The sequence below is a fragment of the Manis pentadactyla genome, chromosome 2 (assembly GCF_030020395.1).
Source record: "Manis pentadactyla isolate mManPen7 chromosome 2, mManPen7.hap1, whole genome shotgun sequence".
NCBI lineage: Eukaryota > Metazoa > Chordata > Mammalia > Pholidota > Manidae > Manis > Manis pentadactyla.
In genome coordinates, this window is record NC_080020.1 from 129,908,969 (window position 1) to 129,930,481 (window position 21,513).

At 43.1% G+C, this 21,513-nt stretch overlaps 1 long non-coding RNA gene across 1 annotated transcript; it reads right to left on the bottom strand.

The window, feature by feature from the left end:
* Positions 1-932: 932 nt before the first annotated feature.
* On the bottom strand, positions 933-21,481 carry LOC130682710 (uncharacterized). Its single transcript, XR_008996002.1, has 4 exons — positions 21,371-21,481; positions 6,296-6,474; positions 2,277-2,302; positions 933-1,871 (listed from the first exon to the last, which is right to left on the bottom strand). It is a non-coding gene; the product is annotated as an uncharacterized LOC130682710 (long non-coding RNA).
* Between the last annotated feature and the right edge of the window lie 32 nt (positions 21,482-21,513).

Sequence of the window (21,513 nt, forward strand, 5' to 3'; positions counted from 1 at the left end):
CAACCTGAATGTCCTCTGCTCATGGTCAGGGGCCTGCACCCCACTGCCCCAGATCACCCCCCGTGGAATAAGCCCTGTGCCCCCTACTCATGCTGTTTTGTCTTTCAGGAATACACTTGCCTGCCTACATCTTGATGTGCCCTTATCTTAATTACTAAAATATCAAATCTTTTTAAGTCCTCTTCCTAGACCCCATCCTGAAGGTGCAATGCAAATGCCCCACGGTCTCTCTGAAGCTGCCCTCCGCACCCCATCCTGGAGGCATCTCTCCCTTCCCGCTTGTCTGTGTCTCTCTCCAGCAGGTCATCATTGTCCACCTTTGTGCACACACACACCTCATGTCCCGTTTAGGTTGTGACCTAAGAGCTGAGGCTCTACCTTACATGTCACCATGTTGCCAAACCCCAGTCACTTTCCTGGGATCAGTTGCTGAGGGTATTTGCCTGGACCTTCCAACAGAAAGAGCCACCCACATTCAAAAACAACCAACATATAAATCCCACCCTCGCCCATGGATCAATGAAGACATAATATATGCTTATGCTCAATGTTGGGGTCATGGCTCTCATAGTGAAGAAATATTCCTGGACCACTCTTTCCGTTGCCAGCCAGAAGTCCTTGTCTCCTTATAATTATTGAAAAATTTACAGATGTGAAATACCACCACATTTGATTCTTGACCACCGTTAATTTCAACATTACCTGGTTCAGGGAAAAGCAATTATACATCTGACATAATAAATCCATTACATGGCAAGAAAGTCCATTTGTTCTGATCACATCCAATCTGTCTGATGTTGCTCTAATGCTTGTTGCCTCATAAAGGTGGCTTTTTAACATTGAGCTACTCGGCAATGAGGGGTAGTTTTACAATCAGGATGGTGACTTCTGTTCACTCAGAAAATATATCAGGAGTTTATTGGGTGCAGTTATTTATGACTCACCAAGCTGATAATAAAAATGAGTTCCATCACACACCAAGCCCTTTCTAGGGTCATGGTACATGCTTAACTGTGTCTTCCACTTTGTGATCTATGTTTTTTTACAGTCATAGTCTTTTTGTAGTTGTAAGGTACCCAGTAGATGCTGTTGGGTAGGGCTGAGTATTGTGAAATATGGTAAGGGAAGGATTTTAATTACCTATATTTATCCTGTCAGTCATTTTAATCTCCAGACAATGATATGAACACACTGAGAAAGGGATCACCCATGAGTCTATTCTTCCTGAAACAGAGAAACTATAAGAATTCCACCAGCTCATCTGACGCTTCCATGTGGAAACTGGCCTGTTTCTGATGATATCATGAGATTTTTGTTTTTTTGTGTTTGATTTGGGTTTCTTCTTTGAGGTAGATTAACAGGTGAACTTTGACCTCCACATTCCTGCATCTTCTCTCTGTGCTTGTTCAACATTGCTCTGGGTGTGCCCATTATTAACACTTGCTCAATAGCCCTATTTCCCCAATCAAACACCCCTGGCCCTCCTGGGTAGGGTCCTGCTCCCCTCTCTCTCCTCACCTCTCCTCCACCCCCTGCCCAGAAAGTCTAGCTGCCTTGATCCCAGTCTTTATTCGCCCAGGCACCACGAAGAGTGACCATTTGGACAAAACTCTTTAAAAGAGAAAGCTTGCAACCATTTTGCTCAAATAAAAGGGTACTCCTTTCATGCACCAATCTTATTATCAAAGGCTGCTCAGCGTCAGCTGGGCATTGTGGGAGAGAGGATATTTATGAGCAGGAATTTTTACTGTAATCTCAAAATCACCACTAAAGACACCTGCCTAATTGCCCTCAAACAGGGGCTCTGCTGTTGACTGCTTCTTAACATCTTCTAGAGCAGACATTCCCAGGCATCGGGATTTCACAGGACTCTAAAAAGAAAAAAGAAAAGATTCTAACTCAGTATAGTGAGTCTATTATGCCAAGTTCGAATGTTAAAAAAATAATAGCAACAACTACCAATTATTATCCCCATTGTTTTGTGAAATGAAGGTCACTTGAATATCAGAAAAGAATGGACATGATCTCATCATGAAGGCAGTTCTTTAATTGAGTAAATTTATTTCTATGTTCATATAGTCCTCAAATCAAAGGCTGGTGAGCCTTTGGTCCTGAGCTGGTACTGGCCCATGAGCCAGCATTTGGGAACCAATGCCCTGGATGTTCGGTCAGAGCAATGATCAGCTTCAGTTCAAGAACAGAACACGCCTTCATTCAAGGCTTCAAGGCCCACCTCTATTACTTGACAAGTGGGTGACCTTCCGTAAGTCACTTACCTTTCTAAAAGCTTCTGTTGCTGCATCTGCAAATTGAGACACAACAAAAATTCACTGAATTGTTTGAGGATTAAGTGAGAATTAGCAAAGGGTCTTTGTTTCAACAAACTTCCTTTGTATCCATAACTGTTACAAGAACGAAAGTGCCTAGTAACATGCCAGACATCATCCGAGACTTGTAAGACACAGAATTGAGAGTCATCACCTTTTCCTTCAAGGAAAACCAGGCTAAAGGAGACCCATAAAAGGGTGGCCAGATACAGTGACACCAGTGTTAGGGCGGAGGCACAGCGGAGGCCATGCAGGCATGTAGAGTCGAGAGAGAGGGACAGAAATGAGAACACGGTGAGGCCTCATAGGAAATAGAATCAGAGTAAAATGTTAAGGGACGACAAATTAAAACCAAACAAAGGAGAAAAAGAATTGTCAATTAGGGTTTTTGCTGAAAATTAGACCGACTTGTAGAGCTATTATCTTAAATGTGCAGATTAAAGTCTGGCAGACTAAAGTCCCTCCCGTCATCCTGGGTCAGCATGCTAAAGGATTGAGGAAGTGGCTGTCATCAAAGCAGTAGTTTTCCTCGGCCTTGCTGCCTCCATGCTATTTGGGTTGCCCTGAGAAAAGTCTCCTCTGCCAGTTGACTTAAAGAAGACAAGTTTTCAGTGAAAAAGGAAAGAGAAGTTAGGCTTATGGTTTTCAGGAAGCCCAGAGTGTAGATCTTTTGAGAAAACCAGAGTATTTGTGTGACTAAATTTGGGGTATTACCTTGCCCTTTACTATTTCAATTGTAGCCCTTCACCCAGCAGTGTGGGCAACACCTGGGAACTTTCGAGAATTTCAGGGCCTAGCGAAGAGCAGCTGAACAAAAAGTTTCACAAGATCCCCAGGGAGTTAGCAAGTACTTTAAGGTTTGAGCCCTGACCTGACCCTAACTCTTGGTAAGCAATGACATCCACTGCCCCAGAAGTGACCAGCATTGAAACCCCTCCTCCTGACCTGGCTTGACCTTACCTGGGTTTCATGGCACTCATTGCGCATCTACATGCATTTAAGAGTAATAGTTTTGGAACAGAGAGGACTCTGCCCCAAGGCGTGTGGCTTATAACTGCCCTATTATGTTACTTGCATAATCCATTGAAGTTATAACATTTACTTGCATTTACGCCCATAATCTTATTTATATTCCCAAACAACCTATAACTTCTGGGTTTTTTTTGCACTGTTGAAAACAAGCTCAGAGACAATTTGCAGGATTCACCCAGAGGTCCTCAGGTTCCAAGCCCACAGCTCCTTCCTCAAGCCAAGCAGCCGACCTTCTGTCGCAGCTCAGAAGATGGTCCCACGTGGACCAACCCTAGGGCCTGTTGCCCCTGTCTCCAGACTCTCAATCTTCATTCCCATGAGCAGCATCCCCATTCAGTCCACAGTTTCTGAACTGCCAGCCAAGCCGAGCAAGCGTTCACTGCTTTTTGCCCACAGGCAGCCATTGAAAGCCTAGCTCTGGGTCCCCACGTCAGCTAGCTCAGAAATATTTGAAGAAGTCACCAGGGCCCAATCCTGTGGGCCAGGACTACTGGATTCATCAGTGTATTCCTCCAAGCCTACTCGGAGCCTTTTGGAACTGAACTGAGTAGCTGAGATTGAACACCAGGCTTCCTAATGAACAGATGAGAAAAGCTATTCTGTTTCTGGGCAGGAGACAAAGGCAGTGAAAGGGAAAGACTGAATGAGAGAGTTGGACATGTCTTGTGGGAACAAGGAGCCTGAACAGAGGCTCAGGCTGGCAGAGGTAAGATATGAGGACCCAGGCCAGGCCCTGGGAACCCCAAGAGTACAAACTGACTGCTCAGGGATTCAGCTGTCCTGGCTCTGCTTGGGGAGAAGGGGACACTGACATTTATAGGACTGTCTAGGCATTGTGCTGGGGGCTTTACATGTGGCACATTTTTGATCTTCCAAGTGACACTCCAAGATCAGTTCTATAACTCACATTTCATAAATGAAGGGACTGAAGCCAAGCTCAGTATATGGCCAAGGTCACACAGCCAGCGACTTGGCAGAGTCAGTTTCAATCCAAGTGGGTCTGATTCAGAGCACATTGTCTTCCTGTGGGACTTAGACACCTACAAGGAGGGACGGCAGTGAGCCAGCTGCTCTTCTCTCGTTTGTTTCTGTGAATCACCCACACGCATTTGTTTTGTTCTTTAGAACATGGTGTTGTGCACAGACTTACAAAAGTGGACATCAGACAGAAGACTATACCGTAGGCCTCTGATTCATTCCTACCATGTTAGGGCATAACACTATTTAGAGGGTAGAAATAGTGGCCCCAAAAATCGATGTCCAAATCCTAAACCCCAGAACCTGTGACTATGACTGTCTAGGGAGAAAAGGGTCTTTGCAAACACAATTAAGAATCACAAGTTGAGGTCATCCTGGATTCAAGGACAGGGTCCTTATCAGAGAAAGGCAGAGGAATATTTGAGATACAGAGACTCGTGGAGAAGACAAAGGCAGAGATTAGATTTTTGCAGCCACAAGCCTGGGAATGCCTGTAGCCACCAGAAGCTGGAGAGGCATGGAAAGATCCCCCCCAGCACTTTTGGAGGGAGTGTGGCCCTGCTGACGCCTTGATTTCAGATGTCAGGCCTCCAGAGCCATGAGACAATAACTTCCTGCTGTTGTTTTAAGCCATCCAGTCTGTGGCAATTTGTCCTGGACAGCCCTAACATGAAACAAATTCACACTGCAATTAAGAATCTTTCATTTTGTTACTATCATCTAAAAACTGTATTGGCATCTAAAGCCTATAAAACTTACCTACTCTAAACCCAGTAGATTTCTGGACTGGGAAACCCAGCTTTGAAAAATCTGTGTTCAGAGTAATATTAATTTTAAGAATATACTGTCAGAGAAAATAATAAACACCAAATAGAGCAGTGCATTATCTGCTTTTTTTTTCTCAAGAAAAAAACATGTCTTTTTGCCCAAAATATTTTACAGTCAATAGATATTCTTTAGGGATGAAGGTTACTTAGGCTATTCCTGTAGTGTCTTGATTAGCTTTTCTTTAATGGGCATTAGGTATAAAATAGAGAAAATGAGAAAGAACAAACACAACAGGCTCAGACCTCCCCCGTGGACCCGTTGTGCAGCCTGCAATCTGCCAGAAAAGCCTGCACATCTCCCACTCCACGCTTTGATATAAACACCTTTTATTTTAAACCCCTTTTCTCTCTCTCTCTCTCTAGTGCCTATAAGTGAGGAAGACTTCCCTTAAATGCTCAACACTGTCCTCCCATGGCCCAAGTTTTGAATCATTCTCTTGAGAAGATTCTGCAGTAATCTGTCCATCTCCACTTGGAGCTGAGATTCGCTTCCTTCTTGGAGCACCAGTACTATTTACCTGGGAAGTGAAGTAAAAAGCTCAGGACTCATAAACTGAAGGTAAGAAGGGAAATGTGTCTCTAGGTTCCCCAGGGCACAGGGCAAGGAGCCTCGGCATGGACCCCCTGACTCCACTCCTGACTGGGTGAGCCCAGCAAAGGTACTGAGCCTCTCTGCAGCTTCTGGCTTCCTCCTTCGTGAAGTGTGGGTAATAACAGTGCCCACCACATACAGTTTTGAGATGAATGTGTTAGAGAGGAAGAAATTGCCCCTACCCCTTGAGGTTCTTCTAGATGGTCTAAGAATCAAATTGACATGAGACATAGTAACATAGTAACAGGAGAAATAACCCAAGTATAATTAAGTGCATATGGGGAGGCCATAGACATGTACTCCAAGGACGTGAGGGAGAAGGAGGTATATATGTCATACTGAAACGAGGAGAAGGGCGTCAGGTCCGAGGTTTTAAAGGAAAGGGGAAGGAGTTCACAGAAATATGGAAAGAGTAAATGTTTGGTAAATAAAATACTTGATGCACCACACCAAAACAGTGAGGGGGCACAGAGAGGAATTTTAACAGACTCAGCCTCATCCCTCCCTGTCCACCACACCTAGTTCACATTGTCATATACCTGCCTAAGGTGAGAGCTCTCCTCCGGGAGCAGGTCCTCTATTTAAATTCTTTTTATGCAGTTGTGGGGTGGAGGGAAGTCAAAGTATTCTCCTGAGTCTTTTGGGTCTTGATGGTTGTCAGTCCAAAATAATCTGCATGTCACAATGGCACATCTTGGGGGCAGCCTTCCCTTGGTCCCTACAAACAAAATACATGTTGTTGAACCCTGTGGCCACCACCATCTTCCTCTGACCCAGCTTCTTAGTGAACTTGACAGAGTTGGCCACTGTCTTAATTTACTGTCAAAATACTCACTCTTCCCTGTTTCTTTTCCCACCTCCTGAACTGCCCGCGAGGCTGAAGTGTCTTGGACCTCTATCTTCCCACTCCCTGGAAGATCTGTCTCATCAGAAGCCTGTGACCTCACATAGCACCCGTTGGCTGAGGACCCCCAAATCTGAATCTCTGGCCTCCTCTCTGAGCTGCAAACTAACTGCGCCACTCAGCACTCTGACATCTCCATCACGAAATTGGCACATCCACAGCAGACCACTGACCGTATCTCCAGGTGTCTTCCTCCTCCCGTGCTGCCCAAGTCCGTACACGGTCCTGCTAGTTTGGGCTACTAAAAAGAAAAGCAGCCCCAACAGGGGGTCACTTCTGCTGCTCCAAGTCAATAGTATTTAATTCCTATTAAGGGCTGTTTCAACCTCCCCCAGAAATGTAGTCAGTCAGGAATTTTCCAGTCATCATTTAGAGATAATGTCACTCTGTCCTCTCCATGCCTCAAAGGAATCCACCAGTGAGACCCTTTTGTCCCCAGTGAAGGTGACTATGCAAAATAATCCTTTTTTCTGTTTATGACTTCCTTGCTCTGCCTTTAAAAACCTTTCTGTAGCCAGTCCTTCAGAGCATCTCTCTGCTTGGTAGAGGGGCTCCATCCCATTCATGAGTCACTTTATAAAGCCAATTAGGTCTTCAAATTTACTTGGATGGAATTTTGTTTTATAACAGGGTTCAAGTCAAACATGCCTCCTTTCCTGCTCTCACACCCAAATCCATCAGCAAATACTGCTATCATGAGTATTTCCAGAATCTGCCACTTGTCGTCTCCTCCAGTTTCAGCCCACGGCTTCAGGCTATCACTGTTTCCTGTCCCAGACTATTGCAGGAGCCTCCCAACTGGCCTCCCAGCTCCGACCCTTACCCGCAACCCCACCTTTTCTCCGCTAAACAAGCACTGAGATTCCTTTAAAACCTGTGTCAAAGCACGTCTCTGCTCAGTAATCCCCAATGGCTTCCTCACTTCATGTGGATCCCTAGCTCTGGCATGGACCTAGCCTCCAACCACTCTACCCCTTGATCTTTCACATGCCAAGCCATGCCCAGGCTCAGGGTGCTGCTAGTCCCTCCACCTGGAAAGAAGATGCCTACTCAACAGAGCAACATCCCTTAGCCACCCTCCGCCCCCTCTATTCTTGTGCAGATTTATTTTTCTTCTTAGCACTTGGCCTACATTGCATTCTATACATATCTGTTTGTTGTTCACTTGCTAGAAGTTGAACTGCGTGACAGCAATTACTTTGTCGAATTCATTGCTGTGCCCTTAGCACCTGGAACACTGTGCTGGGGAGCAAGAAATTTTCTCTACTCCTCGAGGTTCTTCTAGCTGGTCTAAGAATCAAATTGACATGAGACAGATGAACAGGAGAAAAAAAACTAGTTTAATTATGTATGTATGAGGAAGCTATAGACATGGACTCCAAAGACAGTCAGGGACAATGAGGTATATATGTCATCCTGAACCAAGGAGAAGGGGGTGGGGGTCTGAGACTTCAAAGGAAAAGGGAAGCAATTCATGAGAATATGAAAGAGTAAATGTTTGATAACAATATACTTGATGGGCCACACAGAAACAATGAGGAGGCACAGACTCAGCCACATCCCTTCCCATTTACCACACCTAGTTTACATTACAATTTAACTTCTCTGGTGACAGCTCTCCTTCAGCAACGGCTCCTCCACTTAAATTCTTTTTATGCAGTTGCGGGGTGGGAGGCCAAAGTTTCTCTTTTGGGCCTTGATGGTTCTCAACTTTGAAATAATCTGCGTGTCACAATGGCACATCTTGGGGCGGCCTGCCTTTGGCCTCTACAACTGCTTGGCACGTTAATAACTATTGAACAATTGAACAAAGGCAGGCATATGCAGGCACGAATGAATGAGGGAGGTTCTCTATATAAGTGCCAAGCCCCATATGGCATATAACATGTGACTAATAAGTATTACCAGCTGCTTGCGTGTTCTTCTTGCTATTAATTATTATTTGTCTAGATGTTTACACACGCTGTCTCTCCTCCTGGCCCTTCATCTATTTATCCCTCCCACGGCCCCACCCATTCTCCACTGGTGCCTACTGTAGTAAGAAGAGAGAAATGCAGACTGCTTCGGCCAGAAAGAAAATGCCACTGGCTAACCCTCTCCTATTGCCACAGAGTTTGGGTTGGCCAGATGCACGCAAACAGGATAGCTGGACTACACTGTCTCCAGGTAGAGCCATCAAATGCCCTAGATGTGTTTTGGACTGCCTGAATTCCAATAAGTGTTGTCATTTTTATATACCAGCTAAAACTTAAATATTTCTGCCTCCAAAGTACACCTCCCAGACTGACTTTGAAAAGTAGCCAGAATAGTATTTGGAGTTCAGAAAATACAAGTAATCTTACCTGTAATGACTGACCTTTTTTAAAGACCGTACAAATTTAAAGATATGGAATAGGGGTGTTGTCAGGCAGGTGAATCTGGGAGGTCTCTCCCTGTGCACTGGAGAGGATTCTTGACTCTGAATGAGAAGGAATTCTCGAGCAGGTCGGACAAGTGTAGGCAAGGAAGGAATTCACTAGAGCAAGAGTAGCAGGGAAAGGCAGCAGTCGTGCAGGCAGCAGAGAGCAAGGAAGGACGGGAGGAAAGGGAAGCTCAATGAACTCCTGCTAGGCATGAGACAAACCCCTTGCGAAGTCCTAAAGCCAGGGTCACCTGGCATCCAATGTCCACTTGAATCTGCATGGCATGGGAACTAAGCCTCTACCACCCCAGGATTTGGGGGAGCCACAGAGCAGTGGATGGAGTGAGATTATGTCCTGAGAGCTTCCCAAAGGCCAAGAAAGGAGATTTTCAGGCAGGCTCCTAAAGAGCATGATTGTACAGCTGCAGTCCTGTCCGGGTCACCCAAGTGACGGGAACCTGCAAGCCCAAATCAGATGTCTTAACAGCCCTTTCCTACTTGTCTGAAGTAGAACAGAGAGAGTAAAGACTTGTGCTTAGGTCTAGAAAGTAGAATCAAAAAGCAAAGTAACAAAGATGCTTACCACTGGAAGAGTGCAGAGACCAAATGCATAAGTTGAGCAGTGAGAAGTCTTTATTTAAGGCAAAGAACACACTCAAAGAAAGTGGAGTGTGGGCAACCTCAGAGGAGGCACGCCTAAGGGCTTGGGATTCTGTCTTTTAAAGCTTTCAAGAATGGGGCAAAGGGCTGTGGGGGGTGGATGTAGACTTGAAATGTGATCTCATGATGTCTTTCTCCACTGAGAGACATTATGTCACCACCCACAGTTAGTCCTCTAGATAATTCTGTAAGATAAACTTAACACAAGGAATGTATTGATCCTGTTCTTCTCCAACATAGTGTTTTCCCTCAAGCACTGGAACATATCAGGTAAGACTGCTTGTCTGGCCTTAAGATAGGTTGTTGGCTGATTACTAAAGAATATGTCAGGAATCTTAACCTCCTAACTCCATGGTTTTTAAAATGGAATCTTAGCCTTAAGATAGAGCCCCTTCTGTTCTTGCTATACTGTTTGTATCTTGGCATTTTTCATCAGAGGCAAGAAAAGTTAATCATACTGCTTGTCCCACGTCCCTTCCTACCGCAGTGGGGAGGGAGAAACTAGGTAAATCCTGGAAAAACAAACCAAATAAACTTGCACCATAATTTGCTTTGGAAACTGTTACAATAGGTCTACTTCAAATCTAACTTGTTATTGATCTACACATTTTTTTTGAGCTTTTGGCTCCATGTTCTGCATGGACATGCCTAGAAGTGAGCACAGATACAACACACCATTGTAAACATGCCTTAAAAACTCATAGCAGAGTCCATGGGAACCACCGGAACAAGGGCAAGACGCTTTCCTTTCCTGCTGGGAAGGAGCCTCCTCTGGCCTGGTGGGCAGACAAGCCACCCTGAGATAAGGCCCGCCATGGATGCCTGTTCTATGCAGACACCCTGGCGATGGTCCTGATGGCATTAGTTAGCATCAGGCTCAGGTTAGACACCCATCTTTGGCCCCAGTGCCAGGAGGGACCTGGAAAATTCCTGACCCAAAGTCTCAGAGGACTTGGTCTTAGTCCAGAGCCATTTGTGCCCCCATCCACCCTAAGGGCGTAACACCCTCTTAGAGACAAACTGGCAGGATTCTTAGACATAAAGAGACAAAAATCACTGACTCAGGAAAACCAGACCCTCTCTGGAGGGGCTAAGCCTTTTAAGCCATGACCAGAACATTCTTGGGTGGGGCAGTTCACCAAAAAACAAACAATTTAGCAGTTCACATCCATCCAAAACAAGCCTGTGAGCCGCTCCAGCCACTGCCTCCTGCTTGAGCCAGGCCACTCAGCTTCCTGAAACGCCAGTCTCTACCTCCGCCATGGGGACCGCACCCTGCTATGTCCCAATTCCTGACCTGCCACAGATCCCAGCCCTCCCTCACTGCAATCTGGGGCTGCCTTCGTAAGCAATCCCCAGCTCGGTCCACCTCAGGCAGCGACCCGGCACAAACCCTACATGGATATAGTCAAGCCAGAAAGAGCAGAAAAAGATAGCAGCTGGGAGAACTGACTTTGGAATCAAAGAGACCTAAAACCCCATGTCCACCATTTTCAGGTGTGCAGACAAGCAGGCCTGCCTGATGAACAACTATGGGTGTTTTCATGCGTTTCCATACTTGGCAGCAAGGTGGCAGGTCCATGTACCCAGTCCCGCCAGCCACCGCTGACACTACACACGGAGAAAGGGGATGTGCCTGAATTCAACTTCCAGTGGAAGAGGAGCCCTCCAGGTCTCCAGGTGCCAGACCGGTGGCCCTTCCCAGCTGTCCTCCAGCAGCTGGCACCTCGGCTCAGTGCTCCGAGGATGCTTATTGCTCTGGGCAAAGCCACCCTTCCCCTTCCCGGGTGTGTTCCTCTGCTGGAGCACGACCCCAGGGTGTGTGCCACTGTGCCCCAGTCCAAGAATTGCTCTCCGGCAGATTCAGAAAGAACAGGAGGCCTGGGCACACACACTGGACATGCCAGAATTAGTAGGAAAAAAGAATGTAAAATGTCTCTTTGACATTTTTATATCAATTACATGTTATAATAGTAATATTTTGGCTACCTTTGGTTAAACAAAATATATTATTAAAATTAACTGTTCTCTTCAGCTTACTTTTTTTGGTGAAGGTATATGTGCTAGGCTAAATAATGGCATCTGAGCATATCTACTCCCTGGAACCTGACCTATGGCAAAAGGGTGAATACTGCCTTATATAGCACAAGGTGAGATTACCTATGAACCGAGGACCTCAGTTCTGCAGAGAGTGGTAGGACATGACCTTGAGTCGTCTTCTATTTTGGAAAGAGAATATGCATTTGCAGTTGTAACTGGAATAGTTGGGCCTTGTTAGGCAGAGGCATCATTTAGAAATCGTACATATGGGGTGATGTGTGTGTATGTTGCATGGCCAAGGGGCAGGAGGCCATGTGCTAGATTCCTATCAAGTTGTCTACCAGCCCCTCCTTTCTGGGGCTCCCAGTACTAATTGTGGACAACAGGACCCCATCCCCTGACTCACCTGATTGAACCAAGGAAGGCATGTGACCCAGCCTGGCCCACTCTGAGTCTCTTTGTTGAAATATAGACCTGGGAGCAAACGGGACCTATTATCTAAGCTCAGAAGCTATGGCTGGTTATTTTTTACCCACTATCTGGACCAGAAAGGTAGACGATGACAGAAAGAAGGGTGGTGGGGCAGGGAAAGAGAGAGAGAGAGAGAGAGAGAAGCCTAACAATAGCCTTAGACTGGTTTAAGTTTATTTCTTTTACACTCAACCAGAGGACTCAACTAATATACTGTCTCATAGATAGTTTCAAGAAGTGAGGGAAATTTACATGAGAAGTACACTGCACATGACACAGCACCGTAGGGAGACTAGTTGTGCAATTGTTAGGGAATCCCCAAATCCGACTGACCATGCCCAGTAAGAGAACCACCAGATTTGAATCTCTGAGTCACTAGGTTTGAAGCAGAGAAAACTTACTCTCAGAAGGGCAATGCAAGGAGGAGGCAGGGGCGTTTTCCAAAATCTGCCTTATCAGAGCGGGCCAGGGATATAGACTCCTGGCAAAGGAATGTGGGGATTAGGGCAGAAACTGGAAGGGCTGTGCAGCTTTGCAGAATCATGCACCAATCCCACCTTCCTGGAGCTGCCTGGGTGGTCTTGGCATGGTTCATGTCGACTCCATGTCTGGTATCAGCTCCGCAACATAGATGCTATCAACTAACGTAACCCCTGGCTCTGTAACCAGCTTCAGGGAAAAGGACAAGACAACAGTAATGATCCCCAAACAGATCCCCACACTTCCCGCTGTCTCCCCAGCCTGTGACCCAAGCCTCACTCCCATGCCGTCCCTCGCTTCCCCATCTCTGAGAACCACCACCTCCGCTGCTCTCCCTCTGGGCCCATTGCCCTTTCCTGTCTCTTTTTAAAGTAAAGCACAAGTTACACAAGTTGGACTGAATAATCTCTAAACTTCCTTGCCACCCTCCTGTTTTGTGATTCTGAGTGCCTTCCGTGGTCCTCCTGTACTGACCATGCAGCCTGGGGTAGGTGCATCATGACCTCCTGGGGTGTTACCCTTATGCTTGCGTCTGACCCAGTCTCCAGGATGGGGCTGAGGTGGCATGGTAAGGGCACTATGTTTAAGAAGCCCTGGCATGGGGTAACTTTGAAGTCAGGTGTATCTGGGTTGAGTACCAACCTTGCTGCTTACTAGTCGTGAGACCTTAGACAATTTGCTTAACCTTTGTATTTAAGCTTCCATTGCAAAATAAACAAGTAAGTGTGCATGATGGGTAATACCAGCCAATTCATAGAATTACTTTGAGGACTAAATGAAGATGATGTATAAAGAATCTAGGGGAGCGTCTGGCTACAGAAAAATTGCAATGAATATTAGCTATTATTAATAATATAGCAAATAGAAGACTGTACCAAATTCTAAAGCAAATTAACTGGCTTGACAATATTCAAACCTAAATTGCAAACTTCCTTTTCTAGTCGTTCTTTATGATGGGAGATGGCCAGCTGTATTGTTGAATACAGTATGCAATTGCATATGTGTGTGCTTATTTAATGTCTGCTCCATGAAGAAATGGATTATGTTCCATTTTGTTTTAATATGCTTTATTTCAAACAGGCTTATTGGAAGATATAATTTACATACACTAAAATTCACTCTTTTTAGGTGGACAGTTCTGTGAGTTGTCTAACTATAACCACAGCCAAAATGTAGACTATTTCCATCATCCCAAAAAGTTCCCTTATACCACTTTGCAGTCAGTCTTTTCAGTTCTTCCACCTCACCCCAGCCAGTGACACCCACTGGTCCACTTTTTGTCCCTGCAATCTTGTGTTCCCCATAATGTCATATAAATAGGGTCACGCAGTGACTCAGCTTCTCTGGCTTAGAATAATGCATCTGAGATTCATCCATATTGTTGCATGTATCAGCAGTTTGTTCTTTTATTGTGTGAGTGGTATTCCACAGTAGGGTTATAACATGATTTGTTTAACCACTCACCAGCTCATGGTCTTTAGAGTTGCTTTTAGTTTGGAGTCATTATGTATAAAGCTGTTATAAACATTCGCATGCAGATCTTTTTGTGGACATATGTTTTTATTTCTCTTGGGTAAACACCAAGGAGTGGGATTGCTGGATTTTTTGGTAAGTGTATATTTAAGTTTACAAGAAACCATCAAACCATTTTCCAAAGTGACTGTACCACTTTGCATTCCCAACATAATGTACGAGACTTCCATTTACTCTATATCCTTACCAGCACTTGATAATGTTACGTATTTTGCCTTTTAAGAATTTTAGCCATTCTAATAGGTGTTTGGTGGTTTTAATACACAAATCCCTAATAACCAATGAGGCTGAGAGTCTTTCCATGTGTTTATTGGCTTTCCTTACATCTGCTTTGGTGAAATATTTTTTTCAAAACTTTTGCCTATGGTTTATTTGGGTTATTTGTATTTCTATCATTGTGTTTTGAGACGATATAAAGATTGATATATATATCTCCTTATATTCACATATATAGTCTTGATACAAATCCTTTGTCAGATACGTATTTTGTAAATATTTCTTCCCAGTCCAAGGGTAGTCTTTTTAATTTCTTAACAATAGTTTTGGAAGAGTGGAGGTTTTTAATTGTGAAGTTCAATATATGATTTTTTTCTTTTTGTATGTGGGTTGTGTCTTTGATGTTATATCGAAGAACTCTTTGCCTAACCTAAGGTCAAAAAAATTTTCCCCTATGTTTTTGTCTATAAGTGCTATAATTATTACATTAAATCTATGGTCTATTTTGGGGTAATCTGTGTATATGGCATGATCTATGGCTTGAGGGTCATTATTTTGTATAGAAGGATGTCCAATTGTCCCACATCCTTTGTTTGTTGAAAATATTATTCTTTCTCCATTTAATTACCTTGGCATTTTTGTGAAAAATCAAGTGACCATCATATGTGAGGGTCCATTCCTCACTCTGTATTCTATTTCATTGATTTGCATGTCTATTTCACCAGAGTCACATAGTGGTGATTACAGTAGCTTTTTAATAAGTCTTGAAATCTGGAAGTCTGAATCCTCCAGTTTTGCTGAATTGTTTTGGTTGACCTCAGTCCTGTAGTTTTTCTCTATCCAAAGGATTTTGATTGGTATCCTATTTAATCTGTACACCAATTTGGAGAGAATTGCTATCTTAACAATATTGAGGCCTCTGATCCATTAACATATCACACCTCTCCATTTATTTAGATCTTCTTGGAACTCCAGATGTTCTCAGTTTTCAACATGTAAGTTTGCACATTTTGTTAGATCTATCCCTAAGCATTTCATGGCCTTTAACCCTAATGTAAATAAGTTTTAAATTTCAATTTCTAAGTTCATATATTAGTTCTAGTAGCTTTCTTATAGAGTCTTTGGGATTTTCTACATAAACTATATCATCATCTGTGAATGAAACATTATTTTTTCTTTTTACTTGATTGATTGCATTGACTAGAATCTCCAGTATGGTGTTGACTAAAAGTGGTAAGAGAACACATTGTTCCCAGTCTTGAGAGGATTATATTTGTTTTGTTCTATACTGTATACCCAGTGCTTGCACCAAGCCTGGAACACAGTAGGCACTCAAAATAAGTTGCTGAATGAATAACCCAAAGTTAGCTTATCTATATAGAGATTAAGATGACATTGGCTTCATTAACTCTTTGGCCAACCAATCAATCCACTGAGTCACAGGTAAAACAATGTAATAAGTAGCGGGATACCATCTTGAAATCAGGAATATTTTTAAATATAAATATGCTCTGGTGGGGATGTGAGAATGTAGGGATAAGCTATATGGTCAATGTGAAGGTCACACTGTACTGCATATTTGTCTGATGAACTAATACCTTCTCTAATTTAATTTGTAACACTGAAAAGGGAAAATAGATTTCATTAAAATGCAGTAACACCAGAACTATTGTTTGTCTACCTCTTCTCTGCCATAGTAAAGCTGGAGAAGCTATAGAATCTGATTTCTGTATACTTTCAAAATGCTAAGGATGTCCAGTCATTATTAACTGTATAATGGAAAAGATAACACACTTGTCCACTTGGATTTTAAACATCAAAAAAATTATGGAAAATTCAATTCAAAACATATTATTTTGTGTCTATGAGTGTCCTAAGACTGGAGGTGAGAAGTGGGTGTGAAAGGAGATGGATTAGTATTTTCAAGTTCCCAACCTCCAGAAATGTAATATTTTGCAGTAGAAATCAGAGTTACATAGTAGAAATAGATTAATTCAGCTCTCAGTCTGATTGCCAAAATATAAAATGGAATAGAAAATACCAAAGTCAGCTAGAATTACACAGGAAATCGTTGTGAAACATATTTTACAAGGGCCTTCTAAAAAAATAGACCTTGAACAGGTAGCAAGAAAAAATTTCAAGCTTTATTAAATATTTTTAATTACAGGCATCTTATGTTATTCTGGTCATTAAAAAAAAAAGCAAAAGGAATGGTAATGGTAATGGAAGGCAGCTACATTTTAGTCTCAGTTCCATCCTCCATTCCATTCCATTCATTAAGAATTACCAGACATAAGGTTTGCAGAGCTAGGATGAATTACATATACACTTATCTGCTGCGTTTCACTTTCATGAGCCAAATAAAAGCCAGCAAATCATCAAATGTTCACCTATGCAAAGTATATCACTTCTGGAATCCTGAAAGTCAGGTGATGCTAGTGTTTCTGAGTGGCATGAGCAGAACCCATCCCAAAACTTATTTTTGTTTTTTAGGTCACTTTTCAGATATAAGAGTAAGTTAATAGTTACTAATACACACTGCCATCAGTAACATAACTGACCTGGCAAGAGGCTCCCTAAATGTTTTATTCTCTAGCAATTATAGAAAAATCAAAATTTATCCAAGTGGATAAGCCATCTATCTATCTGTGCTCTGATTAAAGCTGTCTCAAGTCATTTTCTTAGAATAAAAGAGGAGTAAACAAGAAAAAAAATGCATGACATTTATGTCTACTGTCCATAACTTTTGATTTGATTGGTTTTGTTTTTGACATGTAAACCATTAATGTTTCCAAAGCCAAAATCAGATAACAAGGTGCATTCAGAGAAGTCCTTCTTCTTTCCCTATTCCACCCTGCTTTTTTCTTCCCCCATAGGCTGCATATCTGAATAATTTCTGGTTTATACTTCCAGTGTGTCTTTTCACAAATATAAGCAAATACACAGATGCACACACCATCATATTCACATTTCTCTCCCTTTCTACCCCCAAAATTGCATACCTCTGCAGAGTCTGGCACCTTGCATTTTATACTTACCAAAATATTCTGCAGATCAGCATGTAGAAGTTTCCCCCTATTCCTTTAGACAGTACATTTTGAAAGCATCTGTGTGGTCCCTTTAAAACTATTATTAAAGAAGTCCTTAAAAGTGAGAACTGTAACTCTTGGCAGAATTTTACCAGTTCTAGTTGATCTATTGCAAATGTTCCACTGGAAGATAATTTACCCATGTGACTCACCTTCCACTGCCAACTATTGGGATGTCCTAAGAGGACAACAACTGGCTTTGGTGATTAGCACAGGCAAATGGTAATATGGCTTTGAGTTGGAATGACACATTGTATGTGTATAAGAATTACTTTATAGAGTAATTCTTAGACCTGCATTGGGGGAAAAGAAACAATTTCTCTTTCTGCTCTCCAGAAGCTTTGATATGGGAAGAAGTCATGACTTCATCAAATAGAACAATATTTATGTGAACACAATTAAATTGTCTAGAATCAAAGGTTTCCCTTTACCACGTCCCCTGTGAACCATGTAAGTAAAATGGCACTAAGCCCAGATGTAGACCTATTAGGTTTCTAGTCTACTCTATTTTAGGGGGCTTAATACTCATTTAAAAACTAGACAGCAATATCCAGGACTAATTCTTTCATCAAAATGATCTGTTAAATAAGTTGGTTATACCAAATACATGATAGAGGATAATTATGTGTGACCAATGTACATAACTCTATAAAGTAATTCTTATACAAACCTTTATGGCATTTGCCTCAGACCACGTCCGTTGCTACAGTTCCAATCTGCTGCTATCAGCTCTTCAAAACTGGATGATCTCAAACATGACCTTTTATTCTGCCCTGTGCAGCAGATGATCCCTGGAGGCGACTTGAACATATTCACTTAAGATCAATTCCACACACGTATGTAACTTTTAGTTTCTTCTTTTTTTTTGCATAACTTCTTCAAAAATTGGAATTAATGATTTTAAGCATCACAATAATAGTATATTGCTAGTCACTTATCAAATTATCTTGGGGAAAAGGAACTTTTTCTGTGCTCTGAAATTAATGCCAACTTGCACTTCTGAGAAGTTTTGTAAATATTTTTGTAACTTTTTCTTTCTATAAACATATGTGCATTGTGTTAAATACAGACAAGTATAAAAGGAAAGTAATAATCCTACGCAGCTATAACTAATCACTGTTAATAGTTGAGCATATTTTCTTCCAGTATCATTCCTCATATGTACATATGCTTTTTTTTTACACTGTTTCTTGTGGAGTCTGTAAATCTTCTAATGTCCTTTGGCTAAAAGCAATCAAATCTAACCTAAAGACTTTGTAAATTGAAGATAAATCTCTACCTCCAGAAGATAACCCTTTTTAAACCTAACTTAAATGACTTTGTGATCTCTTCCTGGGTTCCAGGCAATTTGGAAAACTTCCTATTCATTATCATCACTTATAGTCTGGCATTAGAGATAACTACTAAGTTAAAAAGACGAAGAGAGAGAGAGGAACCAAAATCTCCTTTTGATATCTATTATCTGATTTTGACTATCTGACAAAAAAGAATAATTAAACGTCCCATTCACTTCCACATTGCCATAGTGTAATTGGAATTCAGAAGCCTTTCGAATCTACATGGTGCTCTTTGACAAAATCAAAGATGACACCATTAAATCACTCATTAAAAAAAATACACTTTAGAATACTAAAACAAGAATGATGACCTTTCATTGATTCACTAGAACTTTCTCACCATTCCTCCTTAAGACAGAAGGTGTGTTTGCATCAATCAGCAGCCGCAGTTTGGCGGTCCTTGTCCAGGGACCAACCAAAGAAAGCTGGACTTAACAGGATTGATCGAGGACCTCATCAGTCCCACCCGGGAGGCCAAGGCCAGTGTAATTATATGGCCTTACATAAAATAAGCCCACAGAAACCTAGACTGACAGAATGGATAAACCCTAAGGTGATATTTGTTTTAGAAAAGAACTCCTTCCAAGAGAATTCCTTAAAATAACAAGCTCTCTGAGTATATTTAAAATAAGATTTGACTGGATTAAAACACACCTTTCAGGAACTTGCTATGGAGGAGAGTCCTATACACAAGAACTTTCTGTTTTGCTGGCAAGTCTTTTAAATAATATTCTTTTGACACATATAACACAAATAATTACCAAAATTTCATTTTAATTATAGGGGATGTGATTTGAGGTTACTTCAAAGCTAGGGAAATTAGCTTCCGATTTCTCAAGGCCTTTTTCAGACTGTGAAATTTAAAAAGGTCTCTTAAAGGGCATAAAGTATGGAAAACAATTAATAGTTTCAAATAAATTGTGAAATACCTGAAACCAGGAGCTTGAGGTCTCAAGGTCACTATTAACACAAGCTTTACAAAGCTAACTGTGAGGTAATAGGCTGATTCCTAGGTGGAAAATTATTACTTTTAATAATAAATTACTTTAATTCATTATATTAATTAAACTTTAAAAGATGCATGTGGAGTGAGGTGTGCAAAGTAAGATGAGCAGGATGAGCTACATAATTTGCCACATCCCTCCTTTGACACATCAAGAACTCTAGAGACCGTGAGATCTCCGAACTAAAGATTTTACTGAACCTTTACAGATGCAGCCAGAATAAGGATTGAGTCCTGGAACAGGCAGTTTTTGCTTCGCCAGCAGCAAGGCCAGTTCACAGACATTACTTGTCTGCCAGACTCAAGGAACAGGGCACATTTATGAGGGGTCTCAAGGAAAGAAAGTTTGTTGAAATAATTCCATCCAGGCAGGTGGAGTTCCTGGTTAGGTATGGCTCATGGCTGTTGACTGATGATCTTCCCTTTTCTCTCTCTCTCATTCTCCAGCCCTTATGACATTTACTTTAGGACATTTCAGAATTTTTCCTTATCAACTTCAAAAATCACGAATTTCAAGAGGGAGACAGCAGAGCATTAAACAAACACAGGTACTCCTAAGTGCTGAGACCTTTGCAACGACTATGCACCCATGGCCCCTGCACATGAGAGTCCCTTTTTCTCTCTCTTAATAAGATTGTAGTTTAGAGTAGTTCTTGGTTTAGGGCACAATTGAGCAAAAGGCACATAGATTTCCCATATACCCCCTGCTTCCCAGAGGCGCTTTTCATTCACGGAGGCTGCAGCCCTTCTGTCTTAGTGCCCTGGGTGCAGAGATGGATGCTGGCTTTGCTATCACACTGTTCTTAAGTTTTAGGTAAAACACAGCACAGCTATTATTTACCTGCTGTTAGGAGAGCACAGTATTATAAGGTGGAATTTTCTTTCCTTCTTTCACCTTGTTTATTTAAGAGACTTCTCGAGTCCTTGGTTTTTCGCTTTTTATTTTTTTAATCACTATGGTGCATTGAGAATTCCAGCTCACTACTAGCACACTGCGCTGCGGGCAGGTCTGAGCCACCCAAAGGGCGGCCAGCCCAGCCAGAGCACCGGCAGGGATTGGTCCCTGCGACCTTCTGAGCATTTTCCCCGAGGGACGCGCATCATCGTCGCCCCTGGACACCCTGAGAGTTCTGCTCCCTTTGCGACCACCTTTTCTCCATCTCTCGCGCCCGTCCAGGGAGGAGCCTCCAGCTCTCCCGGGCCCCTAGTTCCGCAGGTGGGCAAGACACAGGCCCCCAGCTCCGGGCCGGAGCTGCCCCCTCCGCAACTCCAGCCGCCTTGAGGCGGCCACCAGGGAATGGGGTCCGAGCTGCCCCGCGGGGGCCTCCACACTCTCTCCCTTCGGGTCCCTGTGCGCCCGGTCCCTCCTCGTGCGTCCGCGCTCACGTCACCTGCGCCGGCTGCCACTCTTCCCCACGCCCCGGCCCTCCCCGGACTACGCGGGGACACAACCCCGGGGCTTCCAGGTGCCGCGACTCACCCCACGGTTGCGCGCTGCGCATCGCCGCCCCGGGCCGGCCAGGGAACAGCGGCGAGTCCCACCCAGCGCGCCCCAGGCGCGACAGGGCCGACAGCCGGCGGCCCGCAGCCCGTGCGAGCGCAGCGCCCCCCGCGGCCAAGCGG